The sequence below is a fragment of the Thalassophryne amazonica genome, chromosome 19 (assembly GCF_902500255.1).
Source record: "Thalassophryne amazonica chromosome 19, fThaAma1.1, whole genome shotgun sequence".
Lineage (NCBI taxonomy): Eukaryota > Metazoa > Chordata > Actinopteri > Batrachoidiformes > Batrachoididae > Thalassophryne > Thalassophryne amazonica.
In genome coordinates this window covers 429,241-445,529 of record NC_047121.1, presented here as the reverse complement: position 1 = coordinate 445,529, position 16,289 = coordinate 429,241, and the positions used below count along the sequence as shown (strand labels likewise).

General features: G+C 43.9%; 1 protein-coding gene across 2 annotated transcripts in view; it reads right to left on the bottom strand.

Annotated features, from left to right (window-relative positions):
• The window catches only part of daam1a (dishevelled associated activator of morphogenesis 1a), a 275,436-nt gene that overhangs the window by 166,463 nt on the left and 92,684 nt on the right, over positions 1-16,289 (bottom strand). The gene's annotated exons all lie outside the window — the stretch shown is intronic.

Genomic DNA, 16,289 nt, shown 5'->3' with positions numbered 1-16,289 from the left:
GACAGACAGGAGGTCGAGTCAGTGAGTAGAATTTCTTTGTAACAGTACTGAGTGAGTGGTGATCAGATCACATAAAACAGTTAAACTCCGTAAGTGATGGCGTGGAATCGTCTGTTAATGTAAAGCAGTTAAAATCCGCGAGGAGGGCGGACTCCTCTATGGTTGCGAGGGACGCCCGTAGTTAAATTCCGGAAGGAGGGTACGGACTCCTCTGTTTTAATACGTAAAGGAAATCCCGGGTAGAAATACGTGCACTGTAAAAAAGCAGTTAAATCTGGCAGGGACGGCGGAGTCCCCTAATGCAGGACATTAGTTAAATTTCACGGGAGGGCGAGCTCCCCTGGCCTAAGAATACGCGTACGATTATTAAAAAGTGTTTTTATGTGTAAATAGTGTTTTGTGTAAGTGTAAATAGAATAACTGTGTGAAAGTGTAATACTTTGGACAACATTAGTGACAACCGTGTGTGTGGATGCAGAGGCAAGTGATTCCGCTTCCTACGGGGAGGTGAAAGGAATCAACCACACGACGGCAAATTAATTGTCACGTCCAAAGAAAGTGTGAAAACTTCAGATTTAGAACACCCTAGGTGTGCCCCCGTCTGAAGTCCAAATTATAACAAGGGATAATAAAAATGGGGGGTAAGACGTCTAAAAATAAGGAAAATTTATCAACTGACGACTGGAAATTTATGGAAGCAAAAAATCCAAAAGCAACAAAGAAATTGGAGACCTGGATAAATAAACATGACTTTGACGGACGACTGAACCTGATCAGTATACAGAAGCTAAAGAAGGAGTTAGAACAGGAACATAAAGGTGATGAGGAAAAAGATGCAGAAAGTAGGGGCAGATTTAGTGGCATTTTGGGAGGAGGAAGCAGAGAACAGACAGAAGGGAGCAGAGAAGCGACGATTAGAGAAAGCAAGGAAAAAGAAAGCTGTAGGTAAGGCAGAAGAAGATGTGATAATTCAGCACAGAGAACCAGAACAGCCTCAACAACCACCGCCGGCTGGATCGTCGGTGACAACAACACCTTTATCTCCTCTACCAGAGGATGACGATGTACCGCCACCACAGTATGATTTGGCAGTAAAACCTAAGGTAAAAAGTGAAAAACCAGAAAAACCAGAAAAACCACAAACACGCAGTCAAGCGAAAGTGCCTACAGCCCCTCCCATGGTGGAACACAGTGACCAGGGAGGTGCCTATCCTATGATAGAAGTACCAAATCCACGTGCAGGAACAGCAGGACATCGATCAACCATGCTCGTATATCGAACATGGAATGCTGATGATATCAAAGCAGCAGTCGACATGATACCATCGCCACATGTCGATATCGAGGGATTTATGCAGGATATAGAAAACATTAGAAATTCTTACCACCTTAGTGGACCTGAAGTCCAACAGGTGTGGATGAAAGCATGTGGCCCTAAATGGAGTCAGATACGCGGAGACTGGAATCCTGCAGACCAGGATGGCGTACCGTTGCCACATGATGATCCAGTCTTGCAAACAAGAGTGGAAGCTATGATTACACGTGCAAAAGGTGTGTTAGGACCAAAGATAAATTATACTGAAATTACCAGGACAACTCAGAAAGAAGGAGAGCCATGGACAGAGTTTAGATGCAGATTTGAGAGTGTATTTAGAGTCCATAGTGGCATATTGCCAGGAACACCAGTGTATGAAAACAAATTGAAAAATATTTCACCTGTGAAGCTGACAATGACCGATTTGATTCATGATGGCAACTCAACAGCTGTCATAACAGTAACAGGTGCCACTGAAGATGTTTTAACATTGAGATTCACAGGTATGCCATTACATGTGTCACTTTGTAAGCCATATTTGACAGAATGGCAAGAATTGGGACTGACAGTCATAACAGCTTTGTCAGCCACTGATTGGAGCAGAGTTGGACCACGAACGGAGTTCAGTCCATCAACTAAATTGTATAAAGTGCCAGTTAATGTCTCATTGGTGCTGACAGCTGGAACACACATTGATGTGTCCACTTCACAATCCTGAGTGTATCAGTTGAGTCCTGAAGAGGATGATCTTCTCTCTTCTGTACCATCAGGATTGTGGACAACAGGTCCTTCAGACGTAGGACTGATAAAAAATGCACAACCTGTAGTTATAAGACCAAAAACAGAATACAGACCATGTGTAAGACAGTATCCATTGAAACCTGATGCAATTGAAGGAATCAGGCCAGTAATAGAGAATTTATTAACAGCAGGAGTAATAGTGCCATGTCCAGATTCACCATGTAACACACCCATATTTCTTGTAAAAAAGGCTCCGCCCTCAGTGGGGTGGAGAATGATTCAACATCTGCAGGCAGTAAATGCTGCTGTGATTAAAAGAGCACCATGCGTTCCGGATCCACACACCCTGTTAAATTCGCTGAGACCAAATTCTAATAGTTTCTCAGTAATTGACATAAGTAATGCATTTTTCTCTGTGCCAGTACACCCAGATAGTCAATTCTGGTTTGCTTTTACCTTTAAAGGACAACGATATACATTCACCAGATTACCGCAGGGTTACGCAGAGAGTCCAACTATTTATTCTCAAGTCATGTCAGCATGTTTAGCCAATTTTGTTCCACCGGCAGATAGCCAACTATTAGTGTATGTTGATGACATTTTGATTGCCTCTGACACACGAGAAAACTGCATAACTGACACAGTAGCATTATTATGTTTCTTATTTGATAATGGCCACAAAAGTGAGTAAAAACAAAGTTAAGTTGTGTAGGGATAAAGTAAAATATTTAGGACATGAATTATCAGCCACAGGGCGCATGATCCTGTCTGACAGGAAGGAAGCAATTTTGCACGCTCCAAAACCACAAACCAAAAAGCAGATGATGTCATTTCTTGGACTGACTAATTACTGCAGGGCATGGATTCCCTGCTATGCAGAATTGACTAGTCCACTTTCTGATTTGATGTACAAGGATGATATTTCAATGTCAACCGTGTTGGAATGGAACAAAGATGCTGAGGAAGCTTTTGTAAAAGTAAAACAAACATTAGTGTCATCCACAGTTTTGGCACTACCAGATTATAGTAAACCATTCATTCAAACAGTTGATTGTAAGAATAAGTTCATGACTAGTGTTTTGGTTCAAGTGTATGGCTCAAAATTGAGGCCAGTTGCCTACTACTCATCTAAATTGGATGCAGTGGCAAGTGCTCTACCACCATGCGTACAAGCTGTTATTGCAGCCTCTATGGCTGTTCAAAGTAGCAGTAATGTTGTTCTATTCCATCAGTTGACATTGAAAGTTCCACATGCAGTTTCTGCACTTCTGTTGCAGACAAACATGAGCCTTTTGTCCCCAGCAAGACATCTTTCGTGTATGTCCTTGCTATTATCACAACCACATCTTACGGTAGAGCGCTGTACAACATTGAATCCATCCACATTGATACCTTTACCTGAGGATGGTGAGCCGCACAATTGTCTTGATGTAGCTACAGTCTGTACGAAAGCACGCCCGGACCTCCGGGACACACCCATCCCAAACAGTACAATTGTGTATGTGGATGGTTCTTCCACTAAAAATGCTTATGGACAACCACAATCTGGATATGCTGTTGTCACAAATTCAGAGGTATTGGATTCTGCTTCATTGCCATTGTCATTTTCAGCACAAGCAGCTGAATTAGTTGCTTTAACTGCAGCTTGCTATCTGTTTAAAGGTACGGCTGTAACAATTTATACAGACAGCCAGTACGCTTTCAGCACAGTGCATGTGTTTGCAAAACTGTGGGAAGAGCGTGGAATGGTGACATCATCTGGAAAGCCAGTGACTCATGCCACTCTCCTAACTGCACTACTGAAGGCTGTGAGATTGCCTAACCAAATTGCTATATGCAAATGTGCGGCTCACACCAAAGGCTCTGACAGTATTTCAAAAGGAAATGATTTTGCTGACACAGCAGCAAAAGAGGCAGCAGCAGCTTCTTCTATTTTTGTTGTACAGGAAACCACTCCAGATTTGCATTTAGGTCATACACTGCTTGCTGACATGCAACAGCAGGCAACTGAAAGAGAAAAACAAATGTGGATAAATAAAGGAGCTACGTATGCAAATGATTTGTACGTGTGACCACAAAAGAAACCCATATTGCCAAAAAATATGTTTAAATGGGCAGCTATTATGAGCCATGGCGTGACGCATGTCTCATCAGGGGGTATGATATCGCAATTGCAATCTATTTTTTGTCTTTATGGGTTCGATGCATATGCAAAACAGCATTGTAGAGCATGCATGACATGTGCAAAACACAATTCACAAGGCAATTTGAGACCCCAAAGAGGCAAATTTCCAACACCACAATATCCCTTTCAAGTGATTCATATGGATTATATACAGCTGAGTAAACATGAAGGGAAGGAATTTTGTTTAGTCATAATTGATGCCTTCTCAAAATGGGTAGAATTGTTCCCTACAAAACATGCAGATGCACTTACAGTGGAAAGGCATTGTGCAAAGACATCATTCCACTATTTGGAATACCAGAAACAGTTTATTCAGATAATGGAGCGCATTTTGTTAATACAATAATGCAATACGTAGGAGAAGCGCTACAGGTCAATCTCAAAAATCATTGTGCTTATCATCCACACAGTGCAGGATTAGTGGAAAGGACAAAGGGCACAATAAAAATAAGATTAAGGAAATGTATAGAAGAGACAAAACGAACCTGGATTGAATGTTTGGACCTAGTAAAATTGTATATGAGAATAACACCAACACCATCAGGGTTAACACCATTTGAGATACTTTATGGACGACCATATCGTCTACCAATTTTGACATGGATACTAAAACAGCAGATGAGGAACAAACATTAGCAAATTTTATGAAAAAGACATTAACACAGAAAGAGATAACTTAAACACATTTACTGCCGAATAATTTTGATCTTCCACAGGATGGCCTTCCAGTAGTCCAGCCAGGAGACTGGGTGTTCATCAGAGTGATTAAGAGGAAGAACTGGTCCAGTCCTCGTTGGGAAGGTCTATACCAAGTGCTGTTAACAACACCAACTGCAGTAAAGATAGCGGAGAGATCAACGTGGATACATCACTGTAAGATACAGCGTGTGTTGGCTGCCTCCACAGTGTAAGGGGAAGTCTGGCTACAAAGGGAGTCTATTTAATTAGCAATAGATTGTCTCAATGCCAGTGAAGCAGGGAGATCCTTGCACTATTAGGTGAGGTGGTTAACAACACTGTATCCTAGCAATCATGACTGAACTACAGCAGACCCCGGAGCGGCGTGCTCAGCGCCGCCGCTGCCGGACTGTTGGTAGGGCAGCCGGTTGCGTTGTGATCTTAGTGTGTTTCGTGCTCCTCGGATTCCTGGCCTGGTGGTTGACCCAAGAATTGCAGCTCACTGTGGACCGAGCCAGAGAACAACGCAAGCAACGTCAGAAGAGGTTTATTCATAATGTGAATGAGACAGATGGACACCCTCATATATACCATACTAATTTGTGGTACAGAGATGTTCATTTATTGGCTATGGAATTACGTTACTAATTGTTATGTTTGTTCGCAAATACCTATATCCTCAACACACCCAGCTCTGACGGCTAAACCGTACCCTGCTAGGGTGACAGAATGTCTTATCATACGGATGCATAATCAAACTGTATTTCGGGGGCAGTTCTAACACCACTTGCCTCAGTGCAACCACTTATATGATAGGGATTTCAACAGAGGACGTACAAGCGTGCCCAAGTGCTGCTCCATTGACTAGACTGAAGGGAAACGCAAAAATATCATCACGTTAACTTGTCATCACAACGGCCATTCCCAATTTGCTTTTACGGGACAGGGAATAAAACTGTAGGTAAAATTAAGAAACGTCTGTGTACCCAAACGTATGTTTTATCAAATAATTTAAGCCTAACCAAAACATAATATGTGGATGGTACTTATCTTCTTCACATTGGACGGGGATGTAATTATACAGGCTCCTGTCCATGGGGAACGGATGAATCATGTGCTTATGTTAGTAAGTTTTTGCTACCACCTGTAAATGGTACTCCGGTGTATGATGACATCTATTGGCTTTGTGGTTCCAGACTGTACATGAGTCTCCCACCAAATTGGGGTGGTGTGTGTGCACCTACCCAGGTGACTGACCATACATATGTGGTAGTGCCAAGGACCTCCGCAGAGAAGAATGGCAGCACCAGACGGAGGAGATTGATATACCCAGATGTGTTACCACATGATCACATGTGGGGCTCGGATGTACCAAAGGACCAAAAATTGTGGTCTGTAGGAGATAAAATAGCACATTCATTGTTCCCCTGGATAGGAGTGGGAAAAAATTCATTAATGATTGAAACTCTGAATTATCGATTGGGTCTGTTCATGAATGTAACTGAAAAAATAGTAGCAGCTCAAAACACTGAAATAGATGCTTTACGTACCATGGTGATGCAAAATCGCATGGTTTTAGACTTGCTTACTGGTTCACAGGGAGGAGTTTGTGTTCTGCTGAACACAACATGCTGTACTTTCATCCCAGACTCCATTCATTCAGTGGATATGCAGGACGCATTGGAAGAGCTGAATAAACTTCATGATGCAATGCATAAAGACACCCTAGCCGTGAACCGGTGGAATCCCTGGTCCTGGTTGACTTCAGGACCATGTTGGCAGTTACTATTGAAAATGGTGACACCAGTTATTATAGTCCTAATTCTGATTGGACTTTGCATGTGTTGTGTGATCCCTTATATCAAAACAATGGTTGGCAAAATGGTGTCAAATACATTTGTACAGTGTAATCTGGCCTTCCAACAAACTATGCCAAGATATCAAGCATTGAAACAGTCAGACCTTAGTGGAGAAAACTGTAATGACTGTACTGAGAATTATGATGATATTGAAAAGCTCATAACTCCAGTTCAAGCTTGAACTGTTGACGTGATGAGTTAACACACTCTTAGCCTATGAAGCTTTAGCTGAAAATGTAGTAAGACAAGTGGTGTAGTCGAATAATACAGATAAACGGTTCATTTATACCAGTCAGCCGAAGTGGCGTGTGGTGGTGGTGTGGAGATAATAGAATTTTTGACAGATTGCCTAGGAATGTGTCAGGCTACTGTGCTTTAGTGTCCCTACTCCTCCCAGTAAAAGCCATTCCCATTTTAGCCAAGGACTTGTTGACGCACCTAAAGTCTGTGGTGCCTGAAAATTGCAGCTGAAAATCTGAATAAGAAGTGGTTGCTTAGTAACAATTGTTTACTTTTAGGTGAAGCTGTAATACCGTTGGAATGCATGATAAACAGAGGGGAATGTTGGAGTTATTCTGTAGATACACTGTTTTATTTTATCATGCATGTTTTGTGTTCTCTGCTCTGGTAGAATGTAGTTCTCTCTGCTCTGATAAAGTGTACTGTACTGATGTGATGGGTGAAGGTTACTTAAGATATGTGACATGACGTGCTTCTGCAAGTTGTGGTATCTCTGTGTGCACGCTAAGCTCTTTTTCAGGACATGTGAAGATGACCCAGGCAGAATGCAGCCATAAGCGGAGCAGTGAGATAAAGAATAGAGAATTGAATGTTCCAACCACAGTGTGATTATGATACATTAGTCCTTGTGTCAGAAGAAGTGTGATTAATCGTTAGATGTCTTAAACACATCTTAATCGAGCCCAAGATTAAAAAGGTTCTGAAAGTCCTGAATGTATTGTGCAATCAGCAGTTCTGCGGCAACAGCTCACGCGCTATCACTCCTCCCCTTAGGAGCTGTACCGCCCATGTATGTAGGGAAGTCCTAAATAAAAGAGCAGGAGCGCAGGCCAGACTTTAGTGTAGCCTTGGTGTACAGCCTGGCTGCACTCCGCGCGTGATTAATTTGACTTTCTGTCTCACTGGTGTTTCTTGACTCTGTTTGTCTTATCAAAAGTTTTAAGAATGTTTGGAGGAGAAAATACCCAACAGTTGGGACCAGGAAGCAGAGTTGTAGTCTTACACACCTCTCTGCAGCTTCTCTCCCCCTGCCATCCCCTCATTACCCCATCCCCGTAGAGACGGTGCCTGCTCCCAGACTACCAGTAACCAGCAAAAATCTATTTAAGCATAAAAACCTGGTTACAGCAGGATGAATATGTTAGTTTAAATGAGTCAACACCCCCGAGTCACACTAACTGTCAGAATACTCGTAGCACGGGCCGAGGCGGAGGATTAGCAGCAATCTTCCATTCCAGCTTATTAATTAATCAAAAACCCAGACAGAGCTTTAATTCATTTGAAAGCTTGACTCTTAGTCTTGTCCATCCAAATTGGAAGTCCCAAAAACCAGTTTTATTTGTTATTATCTATCGTCCACCTGGTCATTACTGTGAGTTTCTCTGTGAATTTTCAGACCTTTTGTCTGACTTAGTGCTTAGCTCAGATAAGATAATTATAGTGGGCGATTTTAACATCCACACAGATGCTGAGAATGACAGCCTCAACACTGCATTTAATCTATTATTAGACTCTATTGGCTTTGCTCAAAATGTAAATGAGTCCACCCACCACTTTAATCATATCTTAGATCTTGTTCTGACTTATGGTATGGAAATAGAAGACTTAACAGTATTCCCTGAAAACTCCCTTCTGTCTGATCATTTCTTAATAACATTTACATTTACTCTGATGGACTACCCAGCAGTGGGGAATAAGTTTCATTACACTAGAAGTCTTTCAGAAAGCGCTGTAACTAGGTTTAAGGATATGATTCCTTCTTTATGTTCTCTAATGCCATATACCAACACAGTGCAGAGTAGCTACCTAAACTCTGTAAGTGAGATAGAGTATCTCGTCAATAGTTTTACATCCTCATTGAAGACAACTTTGGATGCTGTAGCTCCTCTAAAAAAGAGAGCTTTAAATCAGAAGTGCCTGACTCCGTGGTATAACTCACAAACTCGTAGCTTAAAGCAGATAACCCGTAAGTTGGAGAGGAAATGACGTCTCACTAATTTAGAAGATCTTCACTTAGCCTGGAAAAAGAGTCTGTTGCTCTATAAAAAAGCCCTCCGTAAAGCTAGGACATCTTTCTACTCATCACTAATTGAAGAAAATAAGAACAACCCCAGGTTTCTTTTCAGCACTGTAGCCAGGCTGACAAAGAGTCAGAGCTCTATTGAGCTGAGTATTCCATTAACTTTAACTAGTAATGACTTCATGACTTTCTTTGCTAACAAAATTTTAACTATTAGAGAAAAAATTACTCATAACCATCCCAAAGACGTATCGTTATCTTTGGCTGCTTTCAGTGATGCCGGTATTTGGTTAGACTCTTTCTCTCCGATTGTTCTGTCTGAGTTATTTTCATTAGTTACTTCATCCAAACCATCAACATGTTTATTAGACCCCATTCCTACCAGGCTGCTCAAGGAAGCCCTACCATTATTTAATGCTTCGATCTTAAATATGATCAATCTATCTTTATTAGTTGGCCATGTACCACAGGCTTTTAAGGTGGCAGTAATTAAACCATTACTTAAAAAGCCATCACTTGACCCAGCTATCTTAGCTAATTATAGGCCAATCTCCAACCTTCCTTTTCTCTCAAAAATTCTTGAAAGGGTAGTTGTAAAACAGCTAACTGATCATCTGCAGAGGAATGGTCTATTTGAAGAGTTTCAGTCAGGTTTTAGAATTCATCATAGTACAGAAACAGCATTAGTGAAGGTTACAAATGATCTTCTTATGGCCTCGGACAGTGGACTCATCTCTGTGCTTGTTCTGTTAGACCTCAGTGCTGCTTTTGATACTGTTGACCATAAAATTTTATTACAGAGATTAGAGCATGCCATAGGTATTAAAGGCACTGCGCTGCGGTGGTTTGAATCATATTTGTCTAATAGATTACAATTTGTTCATGTAAATGGGGAATCTTCTTCACAGACTAAAGTTAATTATGGAGTTCCACAAGGTTCTGTGCTAGGACCAATTTTATTCACTTTATACATGCTTCCCTTAGGCAGTATTATTAGATGGTATTGCTTAAATTTTCATGGTTACGTAGATGATACCCAGCTTTATCTATCCATGAAGCCAGAGGACACACACCAATTAGCTAAACTGCAGGATTGTCTTACAGACATAAAGACGTGGATGACCTCTAATTTCCTGCTTTTAAACTCAGATAAAACTGAAGTTATTGTACTTGGCCCCACAAATCTTAGAAACATGGTGTCTAACCAGATCCTTACTCTGGATGGCATTACCCTGACCTCTAGTAATACTGTGAGAAATCTTGGAGTCATTTTTGATCAGGATATGTCATTCAAAGTGCATATTAAACAAATATGTAGGACTGCTTTTTTGCATTTACGCAATATCTCTAAAATCAGAAAGGTCTTGTCTCAGAGTGATGCTGAAAAACTAATTCATGCATTTATTTCCTCTAGGCTGGACTATTGTAATTCATTATTATCAGGTTGTCCTAAAAGTTCCCTAAAAAGCCTTCAGTTAATTCAAAATGCTGCAGCTAGAGTACTGACGGGGACTAGAAGGAGAGAGCATATCTCACCCATATTGGCCTCTCTTCATTGGCTTCCTGTTAATTCTAGAATAGAATTTAAAATTCTTCTTCTTACTTATAAGGTTTTGAATAATCAGGTCCCATCTTATCTTAGGGACCTCGTAGTACCATATCACCCCAATAGAGCGCTTCGCTCTCAGACTGCAGGCTTACTTGTAGTTCCTAGGGTTTGTAAGAGTAGAATGGGAGGCAGAGCCTTCAGCTTTCAGGCTCCTCTCCTGTGGAACCAGCTCCCAATTCAGATCAGGGAGACAGACACCCTCTCTACTTTTAAGATTAGGCTTAAAACTTTCCTTTTTGCTAAAGCTTATAGTTAGGGCTGGATCAGGTGACCCTGAACCATCCCTTAGTTATGCTGCTATAGACGTAGACTGCTGGGGGGTTCCCATGATGCACTGTTTCTTTCTCTTTTTGCTCTGTATGCACCACTCTGCATTTAATCATTAGTGATCGATCTCTGCTCCCCTCCACAGCATGTCTTTTTCCTGGTTCTCTCCCTCAGCCCCAACCAGTCCCAGCAGAAGACTGCCCCTCCCTGAGCCTGGTTCTGCTGGAGGTTTCTTCCTGTTAAAAGGGAGTTTTTCCTTCCCACTGTAGCCAAGTGCTTGCTCACAGGGGGTCGTTTTGACCGTTGGGGTTTTACATAATTATTGTATGGCCTTGCCTTACAATATAAAGCGCCTTGGGGCAACTGTTTGCTGTGATTTGGCGCTATATAAAAAAATTGATTGATTGATTGATTGATTGATTCACATAAAATCCTTAGAAGATTGCCTTGCAGCAGTGAGAAGTTGGATGTCGAGAAACTTCCTACTTTTAAACTCTGATAAGACTGAAATGATGGTTCTTGGTCCAGTGAGACATCGGGATCAATTTGACCAGTTAATGCTCAGCCTCGGCTCGTGTGTCATACATCACACTGACAAAGTGAGGAACCTTGGGGTAATTTTTGATCCTTCGTTGTCTTTTGGCCTCCACATTAGAAATATTACTAGGACTGCTTTCTTCCACCTGCGAAATATAGCGAAGATTCGTCCCATCCTGTCTATGGCTAATGCTGAGACCCTGATCCATGCATTTATCTCTTCTAGAATGGACTACTGCAATGTTCTATTTTCTGGTTTACCGCAGTCTAGCATTATGCTGCAGCCAGACTTTTGACGCAAAGCAGAAAGTTCTACCACATTACACCCATTTTGGCATCTCTTCACTGGCTTCCTGTCCCAGTGAGATCAGATTTTAAGGTTCTGCTACTAACCTATAAAATTATTCATGGACTGGCACCCTCCTACCTAGCTGGCCTAATTAAACCTTACGTACCGGCCCGGGCTTTACGTTCACAGGGTGCAGGACTACTTTGTGTCCCTAAGGTGAATAAGAAGTCTGCGGGTCACAGAGCTTTCTCTTCTCGTGCCCCTGTTCTGTGGAATGATCTCCCTGCATCAATAAAACAGTCAGATTCTGTGGAGACTTTCAAGTCCAGACTTAAGACACACTTATTTTCCCTTTCATATGTCTAGCATACTGGTACAGTTTTGTTTTACGCTTTTTACTCTTTTAATTCATTTTATTAGTAATTGGAGCGGGCTGCGGGCTCAACTTTACCTAAATTGTGGGTCTTTTAGTAAAGTTTAGGGCTAGTGGCCGGCGATCACCTTAGTATTTCTCTGTTTTTTTTGTTGTTTAATGTTCACAAATTATACAGTATTTTTTTTTTTTTTGTCTTTCTGATGCCTGATTCTGTTTTTTTTTTCTCTGTTTAAGGTGCAGCTCCATCCAGAGATGGGAGTTGTGTTCGTGTTAGCGATCCTCCTGTCCTGTGCGCCAATAGCATTTCTTGTATATTCGTCCGTGAATCGTTCTGTGAATTGTTCTTTAATTTATGTTTTGTAACATGGCCCAAGCAGAGGGTCACCCCTTTGAGTCTGGTCTGCTTGAGGTTTCTTCCTCAGAGGGAGTTTTTCTTTACCACTGTTGCTCTGGGGGTTGGTAAGGTTTGACCTTACCTGTGTGAAGCGTTTGAGACAACTCTGTTATGATTTGGTGCTATATAAATGAAAATAAATTGAAACTGAAAATTGAAAAATATTGAGCTTTTGTCTCCTTCACACACTATCCCTCAGAATAAACACAGACACCTGTAGTTTGTCCTTTTTCCAACTTCTTTCTACCTGTCTGCAGCATTGCCTGAGGGCACGAGTTCGGGGCGGCTCAGACGAGGCACCCTTTTCACCTGGATTCAGTCTCCGTTAACAGGAGAGAGTTCAGAGCAGGAGTGTAGAAAAAGTCATTCCGGATGAAAGTCTTACTTGTCAGTGATCTGGTGTTGATGAGCACCAGATGAACAGAGTGTCAGTCTGCTGAGAGACACGACTGAGTGGGCGGAGGTTCTCCTGCACACAGCCCCATCTGCAGAGCCTCACAGGCCGGCGATGAGAATAAATAGAAGTCACACCTTTTCCCAGAATTATCAGTTTGCTTATTTGGGACATTTGTGGGTTTATTCTTTTATTATTGTTGGACAGTATGTCTCATGGCCACTTCATATCTCTGCTGGGACACCATGATGCGTACTGTTCTTTTGCTTACCACGCTACACAAACAAAACACAGTTTTACTTTTAGACATATTGTTTTTATACAAGGGTCCAGCCCCTCTCCAGGAGTTGGGTACCAGAGCCCAAGCTGTGCGTGGAGGTGAGCCCGACTATCTCTAGTCGGTATCTCTCAACCTCCCGCACAAGCTCAGGCTCCTTCCCCCCTAGCGAGGTGACATTCCATGTCCAAACAGCCAGGGGCTGTGAGCATGGACCGAGCCACCGGGCCACAACCCCCCCCGAGACCGCCACCCAATCCTCTCTGCACCCGACCCCCATGGCCCCCTCTGCAGGTGGTGAACCCACAGGAGACTGGCGGAACCCTATGTCAGCGAGGTGTTCAACTCCCACCTCCGGGAGAGCTTCTCCCAGATCCCGGCAGAGGTTGGAGACATGGAGTCTGAGTGGACCATGTCTTCCACCTCCATTGTCGATGCGGCCGCTCGTAGCTGTGGTTGCAAGGTCTCTGGTGCCTGTCGCAGTGGCAATCCCCGAACCCAGTGGTGGACACCGGAAGTAAGGGATGTCGTCAAGCTGAAGAAGGAGTCCTACTTATCTTTGTTGGTAGGTGGGACCCCAGAGGCAGCTAACAGGTACCGGCAGGCCAAGCGTGCCACAGCCCGTGCAGTCGCAGAGGCAAAACCTCGGGTCTGGGAGGAGTTCGGGGAGGCTATGAAGGAGGACTATCGGTCAGCCTCGAAGAGATTCTGGCAAACCGTCCGACGCCTCAGGAGGCGGAAGCAGCTCTCCACCAGCACTGTTTATGGTGCAGGTGGGGAGCTGTTGACTCTGACTGGGGATGTTGTTGGGTGGTGGAAGGAGTACTTCGAGGATCTCCTCAATCCCATCGTCACGTCTTCCGAAGAGGAAGCAGAGACTGGGGACTCAGAGGCGGACTCATCCATTACCCAGGCCGAAGTCACCGAGGTGGTTGGAAAGCTCCTCGGTGGCAAGGCTCCTGGGGTGGATGAGATCCGTCCTGAGTACCTTAAGTCTCTGGATGTTGTGGGACTGTCTTGGCTGACACGCCTCTGCAACATTGCGTGGTGACTGGGGACAGTGCCTCTGGATTGGCAGACCGGTAAGGTCTATTCCAGAGTACTGGAGAGGAGAATTCGACCGATGGTCGAACCTCGGATTCAGGAGGAGCAGTGTGGTTTTCGTCCTGGTCGCAGCACACTGGACCAGCTCTACACACTCCATCGGGTGCTCGAGGGTTCATGGGAGTTCTCCCAACCAGCCCACATGTGTTTTGTGGATCTGGAGAAGGCGTTCTACTGTGTCCCTCGGAGCACCCTGTGGGGAGTGCTCCAGGAGTACGTGGTCCGGGGTCCTTTGCTAAGGGCTATCCGGTCCCTGTACAACCACAGCAGGAGCTTGGTTCGCATTGCCGGTAGTAAGTCAAACCTGTTTCCAGTGCACGTTGGCCTCCGCCAGGGCTGCCCTTTGTCACCAGTTCTGTTCATTATTTTTATGGACAGAATTTCTAGGTGCAGCCAGGGTGTAGAGGGGGTCTGGTTTGGGAACCAAAGAATCTTGTCTCTGCTGTTTGCAGACGATGTGGTTCTGTTGGCTTCGTCAAATCAGGACCTTCAGCGTGCACTGGGGCGGTCTGCAGCCGAGTGTGAAGCGTCCGGGATGAAAATCAGCACCTCCAAATCCGAGGCCATGGTTCTCGACCGGAAAAAGGTGCTTTGCCCTCTTCAGGTCGGTGGAGTGTCCTTGCCTCAAGTGGAGGAGTTTAAGTATCTCGGGGTCTTGTTCACGAGTGAGGGATGGATGGAGCGTGAGATCGATAGATGGATCACTGCAGCATCTGCAGTGATGCGATTGCTGTAACGGACCATCGTGGTGAAGAGAGAGCTGAGTAGGGGGGCAAAGCTCTTGATTTACCGATCGAGCTATGTTCCAATCCTCACCTATGGTCATGAGATTTGGCTCATGACCAAAAGAACGAGATTGCGAGTATAAGCGGCCGAGATGAGTTTCCTCCGCAGGGTGGCTGGGCGCTCCCTTAGAGATAGGGTGAGGAGCTTGGTCACTCAGGAGGAGCTCGGAGTCGAGCCGCTGTTCCTCCACGTCGAAAGGAGTCAGTTGAGGTGGTTCGGGCATCTTTTCTGGATGCCCCCTGGACGCCTCGCTGGAGAGGTGTTCCGGGCACGTCCCATTGGGAGGAGGCCCCGGGGAAGACTCGGGACACGCTGGAGGGACTACATCTCTCGGCTGGCTTGGGAACGCCTTGGGGTTCCTCCTGAGGAGCTCGGGGAGGTGTGTGTGGATCGGGAGGTCTGGGCGGCTTTGCTTGAGCTGCTGCCCCCGCGACCCGACTCCGGATAAAGCGGAAGAAAATGGATGGATGGATGGGTTTTTATACAACACGAGCACTCACAGCACATAAATGTCAAATTACTCATTTTTCAACCAATCACATAAATTTACTGATCCACACTGAGGGCAATGGCCCGCCCATCTGGGTGCAGAGCTGGAGAGCAGGTGGAAGAGGCCGGCAGAGCACCGTGTGATCAGCTTGCAAGCTGGTTGTAGCAACTTACAACATCAAAAACTGAAGCCCGTTTCCTATCAGTTTTTGAGTCTTCTGAGTTTGCTCCCCACAACTTACACATTAAGCCGTGAAAACCGGGGAAACCCACCTTAATATCGAGCTTATTTTGTTTCCTGCGTTGCACATTTTTCATTTGTCCCTGAACTAATCAGAGCAGTCAGGAGTGTTCAGTGAGTCAGCCGCTGACTGACTATTATTATCATCATCATCAAAAATGAATGGGATTTTTTTTGTTGTTGTTTTTTGGTTGACCTACCACATGAATAAAAACTGTCATACATGTTTAATCAAATTTAGATCATGATTTCACCTTGAATTTAAGGAAACATTATTTAATGATGTATTATTTACATCATAAAACAATAAATAAATGAAACTGCTCCTTTGTGTCTGTGGTTTTTAAAGGTCACTGGCCTTGGCTTGGAACCAGCAGCCCTCCAGTCTGAGATTAAATGTGGTTTAGAAGTTGTTTTTCTCTGCTGTTCATGGTGTAAACATGTATGTCAGAGGGTCTGAGGGCGCATTAAGGCAGGATGGTGTGGAC